Here is an 11,351-nt window from a genome sequence, read left to right on the forward strand (position 1 = left end):
GTCTTATGGCCAAGAAAATAAAAAGGCGATTATATTTCTGACAATGAACACGATTTTGTTATTATTTAAATATTCAAATGTTTAGCCAGCCTCGAAAACATTGGCTTTATTTTGTACTTATGGGGAATCTTGGACTTAGCCCTTATTTAAAACCCGTTATACGCAATTTTTACTTTTTACATTTTCAATAATATGTCTTTTTCTTTAGTAAAATATACTATTTAAACAAAAGCGTAAGTTCATCGTCTTATTAAACGTACCATATAGCTTTTAAAGCTATAAAAAGTTCAATATAAGCCAAAAAACTTAGTAAGGAAAGTCTAGTACCAATGTCTACATATGACCCTTTATGAACTATTGACTCACTACCTACAATGTCTACACTGACTCACTGCCTCCAATGTCTATACTGAATCACTACCTCCAATGTCAACACATGGTCCCTCAGCAACTACTGACATACTAGTTCCAATGTCACTACTGACTTTCGTATGACACGTTCATACAAATTGTATAGTATAGATTCACTATTGACATGTCCTACAGGGAAGTTACAATAATACAAAATTAAATCATCAATTAATAAAAAGCAGCAAAATGTGTCTCTGCTGGTTTGGTTTGTGGTTGTTAGTCAATAATAACAAAAACAACAACTCGCCAAAATTGTTTTTTTTTCAATCCCTCAGAAAAAGCCATATTTTTTTCTTGCTTTATGAAAGGCGTTCATGAAATGCAAAAATTTGAACATTGGCAAGATTTTATGAACACTATTCCTGAAATGCAGTAATTATTTTTTTTCTGTGCACGTATAATCGGTTCTTTGGATTTCTATTATCACATTTCATAATACTCTCAAATGAAGATTACAGCAACAAAAAAATAATATATACATTTATGCATAGCATCTGCGTATTTGTAGCATCTTCTATGGAATTGTAGGTTAGTGAATAAAAAATGATGAATGACATACTCGTACATACATACATAATATACATATATTTTACATACATATGTATATATAAAGAGTTTTAAAAAACAGGTGCTAGTATGAAAGTACATACACTGAAAATTGGTTTACAAAGATGCCATGTTCGACCGTAGTAATCTTCCTGTTTTTCCTCATAGGTAAAGAATATCTTGACACACTTCATGGAAATGTGCTTCATTAAAAACTAATTTAAATTTTAAATTTACAATATCTTAAAGTTCCAGCTTGGATGTGTGAAATTATTTCGATATTTTATAAGATTATACATGTCATATACCTGAAGGCTTATGCCATCAGGTGCAGGAATTTAAAACAATTTTTTTTTAAACACAACAACAACAAATGCAATGTGTTTAAGAATTTGTTTTCCTTTCAAAACTTTTGTGTCTTGAAGGGTGCATAGTAAAATACGTTTATGTAAATATATTTGAATGACATAAAGATGTGTGTTTAAGCATATATGTATATGATATTTTTTTAAATCACTTTGTTATTTTCATTTTGACTGTTTGCAAATTATTCTCGGTCACAGCTTTAGTAATGACAAAAACATAAGAAAATGTTAATAATCGTTTTAGTCTACGCTGAAATAAAAAGGGCACACTACAGGCCCGTACACATTGATAGATGTGTAGAGTAACATATCGTTTGCTCCGTCCCAAATAGGCGATATTTTTCAGCCTGAACGACGTACCTAACGACAAAACTTGCAGAGAAGTTTTACTTTACTTTAACTAGGAATATACTTCCACTCCTCTCTATTTGTTGCTTATAAATGGCCCAACAGTAGGGAAATTCAGTATCAACAATGAAACATCTGACAATAACACCGGAGGATTTTGCAACGAATAAAAAAATTGCGCCAAGGCTATAGTCGGACAGGCCGACTATGTGATACCCTACATCACTACCACTGTGTATAAGCTTTTCACTGATAAACTAGAAGCGGCGATATTCGTATAAGGATAAAACGTTGAATTTTCCTCCACATTAGCTTTTTGTCAATTCCGATCCCTGAATATTATCCGACCATAACGAAACTCAATAGGCTTCTTTCTCTGTGGGACCCCCTTCAACCCAAAATTTCGTGTGGACCCAATCAAAATTGCGAACTGTAGCGTGATTATGAAAAAAAATTACCGAATATTGTGATATCTCCGTTGATACGCCAGCCTACTTTGCATCATTGTAAAGTTGATCTTTTCTTCTTCTATTTATTGGCTTTGCTTTTGGAATACCCCTACTAGAGGCGCAGAATTTTCTCCAAATAAGTCATTCCGATACTGAATATTACCCAACCATCACCAACATCAAATCCTCTCTGGAGGATTTCCTGATTTCCTGATGATCCGATCAAAATTGCTATGTGTAGCGTGATTACTAAAAAAAAGGATGTATTACCGTATATTGCGATATCTCCGTTTTTTGACCACCTACGCCAACCTACGCTGTATCAATGCACAACAGATATTTACTTCTTCCATTGACGGACTTACCTTTTGGAATACTTCTACTAGAAGTGGATATATTCGCATATGAATAAAATGTTGAATTTTCACCAAATATTTTCTTGCCCATTCCGACCCCTGAATATTACCCGACCATCACCAAAATCAATCGACTTCTCTCTCTCTCTGTGGGACCTTAATTGGGGACCGCAAAATTTCGTGACGATCCGATCAAAATTGCCACATGTAGCGTGAATAAAAAAAATGCAACAAGTAAGACCGGCGTTAACATCGGTCAGGCCGAATTTGTTATACCCTCCACCACGAGTTGAATTGAAGTAAAATTGAACAATTAGTTTCCTTTCGTTTATGAAGAAGACTAAATGCCAAATTTCAGCAGGTTCGGTAAAACAATGTGGCTAACCTTCAAATACCTTCAAATTCGGGAGGAACCGTTACGTGTGGGCTATATCAAAACATCGATCTATACCTGTACATTTATGGAGGAAAGTTTTTAGACTCAAAGAAGACTAAATACCAAATTTCTAGGAAAATGTTTTATACCTCCAACGAGACTAGTACCAAATTTCAGCCATTTCGGTCGGATAATGAGGCTAAAACCTTCAAAATACCGAACATCGGGTCGTAACGTTATATGAAGGCTATCTGAAGGCGTGGACGTATACCGACAAATTTCATATGGAACGTTTAATACCCCAAATGAAGACCAAATTCCTAATTTCAGCCATTTCGGGGCCACAACCGTCAAAATAACGGAAATAGGGAGGTACCGTCCTATGGGGGCTAGACTAAGGCGTCGACCTGTACCGCGAGTTTCTGGAGAACCTTTTATACCCCCAACGAAGACTTAGTACCACATTTCAGCCATTTCTGAGCAATATTGAAGCCACAACCTTCAAAACACCGAAAATCGGGAGGTACCGTTCTATGGTACACCTTTCTGGGAGAAAGTTTTATACGCACAAGGAAGACAAAGTACCAAATTTCAGCCATTTGGGTGTGATAATGAGGTTTTTTGTTCCTTCATTTATTCCGCTTGGGCACATAGGGCTTCTACAAGAGAATTCCATCTTACTTTATCGTAACAAATATTTTTTTAAATTTTCAAAGTTTGTGTTTTGCTTTTCCATTTCATGCAATATCGTTCTTCGCCATGTACTGGCGGTTCCATTCTAGGGCCATTCTAGCAATACTATGCTGCGGCTTCCGTAGCATATGGTCTATCCATTTCCACTTCCTTCTTGTTATTTGGCGGATTATGGGTTCTTTACTTGTCATTATCCACAGATCAGAATTTGTGATTCGGTTTGGCCAAAATGTACGACATATACGGAGGCATTTGTTCACGAATGCCTGTAGTCTATGGATCACATTTTTCGTAGTTTTCCAAGTTTCGCTACCATAAAATAGGGTGGATTTTACACAAGCGTTGAAGATTCGTAGTTTCGTCTTCAGTGAAATTTGGGTGCCTCGCCATATTTTATTCAGTCGACCGAAAGCTGCGCGTGCTTTACTGAGTCGGTTATTAACATCATCATCGATTCCTCCATTACCCATGTAGCAAAAGGCCGATACGTATTCAATCTGTTGATTCTCTATATGTATGTGCATATTTGTAGTTTTGTTTATCCGCATTGCTTTTGTCTTTTCTATGTTTATTTCTAAACCCGTTTTTTGGCCAATTCGACAATCTAGTTGAGTTTTTCTTGCATATAGGTAAATTTATGGGATAGTAAGCAGATGTCATCTGCGAAGTCAAGGTCCTCTAGTTTCCGATATAAATTCCAAACAATTCCTCTTTTCTTGGATTCGAGTTGTAGCATTATTTGATCCAACGTGATGGCAAATAGAAGCGGGGATAACGGACACCCCTGTTTAACTGCTGTATTTATTTCAAATAAATCGCTGGTTGTTCCGTTGTGGCGCACATGTAGTTTTGTGTTTGTATACATAGGTTTAATTAGATTTATTATTTTCTGGGGTACTCCCTTTTTCTTCAATGCCGACCAAATTGCACTTTGTCGTACAGAATCAAATGCTTTTTTGAAGTCGACGAATACCAAGTAAAGTGTGTTAGTCTGGTCCACACAACTGCGATGTGGTCTGAACCCAGCTTGTTCGTCGCGTAAAGATTCTTCCACAAAGATTATAGTGGCTACTATTTTGTATACTGTATTATGTGATGCCTCTCCAATTGTTACAGTCTTTCCTGTCGTTTTTCTTGTGTAGCCTTATAATGGCACCGTTTGTCCACTGGATGGGAAATATTTCGTTGGACCATGCTTCAAATATGTGTGGGAATAGTAATTCGGCCGAAGCGATTGGGTTTGACTGTAAAAGCTCCGGGGGTATACCATCTTCTCCTGGCGATTTATTAGTTTTTTAGTTTTTTAATTACACTAGCGATTTCTTCTACGCTTGGATGTTCTGATGATATTCGGTGGTCCACTATATAATCCTTATTTGGTGACGCAGGGGTTTTTTGAACTATTTGCGTTTCCACAATTGCTTATTTCCATGAAGTGCTGTCTCCATCTGCGTGTTTGATCAGCAGTGCCTGTCAAGATATTACCATTTTTATCTTTTACGACATGGATTTGGTTTCCATTTTTATTTGATAATTGGTTGATAATTTGATGCAATACTTTGATGTTGTTTGCCCCTGCCGCTGCTTCCGCCTCGCTGGCCATTGCATCCAAGTATTTTCTTTTGTCCTTTCTCGCAGCTCTTTTGACTTTTTTCTCTAGATTGGAATATTTTGCTTGAAAAATGGGGTTGGTATTTTTTTGAATTTTCATGTTATTACGCTCTTTAATTAAGTTCCACGTGTTTTCTGATATCCATACTTTTCTTTCTGTTTTCTCATTGTAACCAATTTTATCCTTCGCTATATTTACAATTGCTTTATACGTGTCATCCCATGTTGTGTTTGTTGGCGGTACGCAATCTGTTAGCGCGTTTCCGACATCATCTCTCTTCTGGCTGATTTTCAATTTTGATACATTAAAGCGTTTTGGTATTTTGTTCTGACTCTTCTTGTATATTCTCCTCAACTTTATTTTCATAGTCGCAACCACTAGCTCATGGTCGCAGTCAATATCAGCACCTCTCTTGGTGCGCACGTCCATTAACGACCCTCTCTATTTACGGCCTATACAAATGTGGTCAAGTTGATTTTTTGTGTAAGCATTTGCTGATGTCCATGTACATTTATGGATATCCCTGTGTAGAAATAATGAACCGCCTATAACCACCTGAAATGTTTGACAAAATTCAATAAATCGTTCCCCATTGTTGTTTTTTATTCCCAAGCCGTGTTTTCCCATGACTTCGGATATGTCATGATTGTTACTCCCAATGTTTGCATTAAAGTCCCCTGTCAGTAGAAGTATGTCACGCTTTGCTACCTTATGGATAGTGACAGTTAACTGATTGTAAAATTGGTGCTTGATTTCTTCTTCGGTGTCCTCAGTAGGTGCATAACATTGCACAATCGTAACATATTTTTTGACATCACTGTAGAAACGGGCCATTATGATACGTTTGGAAATTGGGCTCCATGAACAAAGAGTTTTACGCAAATCGTTGCTTATTATAAAGCCAACACCGTATTCGCTCCTTGTTTCATGTCCACTGAACAATATATGGTTTTCATTTGCGGATATTATCTCGCCCTTTCCAGGCCATCGCATTTCGCTCACACCCAATACGGCAATGTTGTATTTTTTATCTGTTCTTCTAGTTGGGCAAGCCTTGAAGGTTCCCTTAATATGCGAACGATTGTCCTTGTTTTCAACAGACGTACGGACGGACATGATTATATCCACTTAGAATTTTGTCCTGATCAAAAATATATACTTTATTTCGATGTGTTACCCATATTATGGATAAAAATGGGATGTATTACCGACTGTTGCCTACCAACCTACTTTGTACAATGTAAAGTTGGGTTTCAACTTTTATACTCAGGATTTGCTTTTGGAAAGCTACGATATTCGTCATTACAATTAAAATCGCAAAATTGAAAAGTTTGGTTGGATTAGCGACTATTACGATATCTCCGTTGTTACACGACCTACTACTTTTTCTCCAAAAGAGTTGTTTGCCCATTCCGACCGCTTAATATTATTCGACCCCCCTCAACACCCAACATTTGGGGACCATCCAACCAAACTTCCGACCTTTAGCGTGATGGACAGACGAACGGATGGACATCAGATCGAGTCGTCGAGACAGAAAGGGTATATACACTTTGATATGACCAAAAATGTGTCTCATCGAAATAATGGTTTTAGACCCAAAGTATGTTTGACGAAATTCGTTTCAGACAATTTGGCTGATGCGCACAATAACTCTCGAACGGATCAACCGATTCGATACAAATTTTGGTTATCGTAATATTTTGTCCAAACTTAGTTTAAGTTCAAGATGGGCCATATCGGTAAACTCATTCGGTTACCTTCCCCAAAAAAGTTCACATTTTTTGTGTCAAATGGTGTAACTCTCAAAGGGAGCAATCAATGTGGTCCAAACAAATATAGATCGGGTTCGAATATTGACTATATCGGTCCACTCCTTCGGGTACCTCCCACACAAAACTCGGATAAAGGGAAGTTTAAGAGCTCCTCTCGGATCGTTTTGAATTTTTTTAGTAGGTTGTCCTTGCGGCTCCCTTTATGATGCGAAAGTCCATACTTCTTGAGATATTGGCCTAAAAGTTTCAAGAAACCCTGATGGCCCCAACCAAAATGACAAATCCGCAAGATAATTCTCGCAGGGAGTTTCTAATTGGTGCAGACTTTGCACATCATATTATTGGGTGTCACCGTGGTGCAATGGAACGCACGCCCGCCTTGCACGCAGAAAATCGGGGGCTCGATTCCCAGGCCAGGCAACAACGGTGGCAAAATACCCCTCAATAGTGTTGGCGACATTTCCTGAGTATTCCAGCCTTGAAAAACTTCTCCACAAGTGGTGTCTAAGACACGCCGTTAGGACTCGGCGATAAACAGTAGGTCCCATATCATTGAGCTAAATATGAATCGGGGTGCACTCATTGATATGACAGACAGTCTCCCTTGTCCCATATGGGATGTTGTGAAACAACGTGTTATGTGTTATTTCATCCAGTCATATATCAGGTTGGAAGATGGACTATATCGGTCCACTTCTTCGGATATCTCCCACATAGTGTGTCCAAAAAACCGGTATTTTTAAACAAAACGGTTTTCGGTTAACCGAAATTTTCGCTTTTTTGAAAAACCGGTTTTCGGATATTAAAATTTAAAAAAACCGATTAAAACTTCCTGAGATAATGCTCCAAAACCCTGCCCGCATATACTAAAATGGCCATTGTGCAAGATAACCCTAAAACTTGTTCAAAAATTTCTTCCAAACTTTGTTTAACGTAATTTAATATTTTGAGTCCTTTATTATTTATGTTTGGTATATGGCAATTATTTTGTATAGCCCCACATTGCGGTACCTATATATTTTAAAGCAGCAATCATATTCTAAGATTGTAGCAGCAATCATATTCTAAGAACAAAATAGTGTGTTTTAAAAATCTGAAATAAATATTGTCGTTTCAACCATATATTTTTTATCAGGAAACATAATGACACAAAATATATTGTTGCTTTAACAATAAATATTTTCAGAATTTTAAAATACACTATGTTGTTCTTCGAATATGATTGCTCTTACAATATCTCTTCTCTGCGTGTAAACGTTGCAAATAGAGTACGAAGATACGCAATATGGAAGTTGGACAATGGTAAGCTGCAATCACAACAGATAGCCACAGCATATTCCACTAAACAGGCCACAATTGCTTAGCAACAAGTAAAACAGTATAAGTCAGCGATATACCCTCAGCCTCGGACCTAAAGAAAGTAAGTAAACACAATACTATAGAGGTTTTTTTTAGTTTCTGGGTCAAATTATCAGGAAGTATGGACTTGCTCCCAAAAAGTTTGTATCGTAGTAACTTAGGGCCGCAAACACATCATGTTCCCAATAATTTAAAAACGATCCCAGACGAGTCCTTAAACGGCGCTCTTTCCAAACATTGACTACATATTCGGACATTATCAGAGTGTGTAAGAAATAATACGATGCACAAAGTTTGTACTAAATGCGTTCCTCCCTTCGAGGGTTATTTTACTTTTGGACCATAATCTCAGGAAATGTGAACTTGAACCCGAAAAAAACGTGGGCCATCGTAACAGGGCCCGCAAGAACGTGTTGCAAAGAATTTCTTAACGTACCAAGACGAGCTTTTAAACTATACTTTTTCTAAATGTTGTCTGCGTAGATCTTCGTCATTTGACAAGTGAGCTGTCCATAGGAATTTATGAATTCTACGATATATCCACATTTCGAAAGCTTCTAATCGCTTGACATCTACAGATTTTCGATTCCATACTTCCACTGAGTATAACAGTACTGGCCATATGTAGGCTTTTATGAACCTTGACTTGTCAAAACTTTTTTTTTATATTTGTGAAATGCGTCTCTTGCCATTACTAATTTCTTTGGAGTTATCCCACTGATCATTTATTGAGAACCCGAGATATTTGAAGCTCGACACTGTCTCGAGTGGATTGTTGTGAATTATTATATTCATGTTTTCATAATTGTTTTTTTCTGCTTATTATCATATATTTAGCTTTCTTGATGTTTAATCTTAATCCATATCTTTCACTTGACGCAGTTAGTCTGGTGACAAGATTTTGTAATCCTGATAAGCTGTCTGCTATTAATGTAATATCGTCAGCGTATCTGATATTGTTTATGTAAACATTATTTATGAGGATTCCTCCTTTAGCGTTATTTATTGCTTCTTTGAATATTTTTCCGAATAAATATTAAACACCCATGCGATGACGTGATTTCATGGCATCTTTTGCATTGGTTCATACGAAGTCGTGAAAGATCCGATCATTTCATCAGCATTTGAACCCATTCCATGGAACCAATAGAGATAAATTTTATGTTTTTATTTATACACATTTTTCTAAATATATAAGATTAATTATTTACAATAGGCTTGATGTTGTCGGAGACTCGAAATCACAACCAACGTTGTTAAAACTCTCGTCGTAATGATATTGTCACTACAAAGGGTTGGTGAAAATGGCATGACAAAGCATTGGTGAAAATGACATGCCAAAGCACTGGTGAAAATGACATGTCAAAGCATTAGTGTAAATGACATGCGTTTGATTCAAAAATGAATAGCATCTTTTGGGGTCCACGCTCATATAAAATTCATCGATGAAGATGCTAAAATATGACATGCCAGATCACTTGCACCCATGATTGAATGGCATCTTTGGCATCGAACATTTTGCTGTGGAGTAGTGGGGACAGTGTACTTCCCTGTCTCACTCCATTGGATATATATATATATATATATATATATATATATATATATATATATATATATATATATTTTCCGTCATTTCTCCGTAGATATTAACATTTGCGGTTTGGTGTCAATACAGACTTTTAATGCATCTAATTTCTTTTTCTCCTATTCTAATTGACGCCAAAATATCAATGAGTTTGTCATGTTGTACGGTGTCAAAAGCCCTCTCGTAGTCGATAAAGCGCATAAAACCGTCTTTATGGACACTTCTAAATTTTTTGGACCAACACTTGCGCGCAGAATAGTGCTTCTCGGATTCCTTTTCCTTCTTTAAAGCCAAATTGTGTCTCGCCCATTTCTTGGTATCTAAAACCATTATTTCGACGAGACATAATTTTGGTCGTATCAAAGTGTATATACCTTGTTTAGCCTAAAGGCTGAAGATATAAAAGTTGACATTTCCTAACACATTTGCATACAAATACAACAGGAAACTTGCATCACCAGCCCATGACATAAATCATTCCTACAAGCTACTGCCTTTTATGAATTCCGTTTGCAGGAAACTGCGATACATTTTAATGTTAATAAAGCAAAATAGTTGTTTGGAGAATAAAATATTTAATAGCATTTCTCAACTGCTCAGAAATTGCTTATTTATGAGCTACACCATGGTAAGGGCCAAAGGCTGGCTCGTTTATCACAAACTGTTTAACTTAAAACATGTCACCGGAATAATCCCTAAAAAGGAAGACATCTACACAATCATCTTACAATAGATGTCTATGATATTTTCAATGGACAAACAAATGGTTCGTGGGAAGGATGCTTTTGCTATTGCTCGGGACGGCGTACACCATTCAAAAGAATTTAAAAATATTATGATGATTATGCATGAAGTTATATCATATCATCCTTGTTATTAAGGTTATGAAAAGATAAGGAGTTTTGGGTCATAATAAAATCTTAATTGTTTGGTTTCAAAACATTTGTAGCGTAAAAAACCTTTCTTTGCTTTAAATAGGCCTTCATTAAAAATTCCTAAAACTCATGTCCATGACACTTTTGGTTTTCAAAACGGAGCATTGTGGTGTCCGTTTTGTAGCCATCTACTAAATAAATCACAAAACCCTCATCAATTTGATTCAATCTTTCTGTAGAATTACTTAATAATCTGCACATAAATAGCATAAATAGATTTTGCTCTAAAAATTGTTCTGTCGTAGCTGGCAGACCGTCCACCCAAGTAAAATCTATGCCAAGCAATAATTTGTTATTTAACCCGCTGAAAGAACTACCAAATGTAGTCGACCCTCATTTACAAATGAGATTAAAGTAAGCAGTTTTTTTGCGTCATTTGTCTATTGTTTCAATACTAACAAGACGGATAGAGTGACTTTAATGGAAAAATACCCTTGAAGTAAAGGGGGGAAAAAGTAAAATCGACTTTTTTATTTCTCTTTTATTGGAACCTTCCTTAGCTTTTAGCTTTATCATAACATGGGCATATAAAATAACAAAA

The sequence above is a fragment of the Musca autumnalis genome, unplaced genomic scaffold (genome assembly GCF_047663935.1).
Source record: "Musca autumnalis isolate F117 unplaced genomic scaffold, ASM4766393v1 scaffold_4, whole genome shotgun sequence".
NCBI lineage: Eukaryota > Metazoa > Arthropoda > Insecta > Diptera > Muscidae > Musca > Musca autumnalis.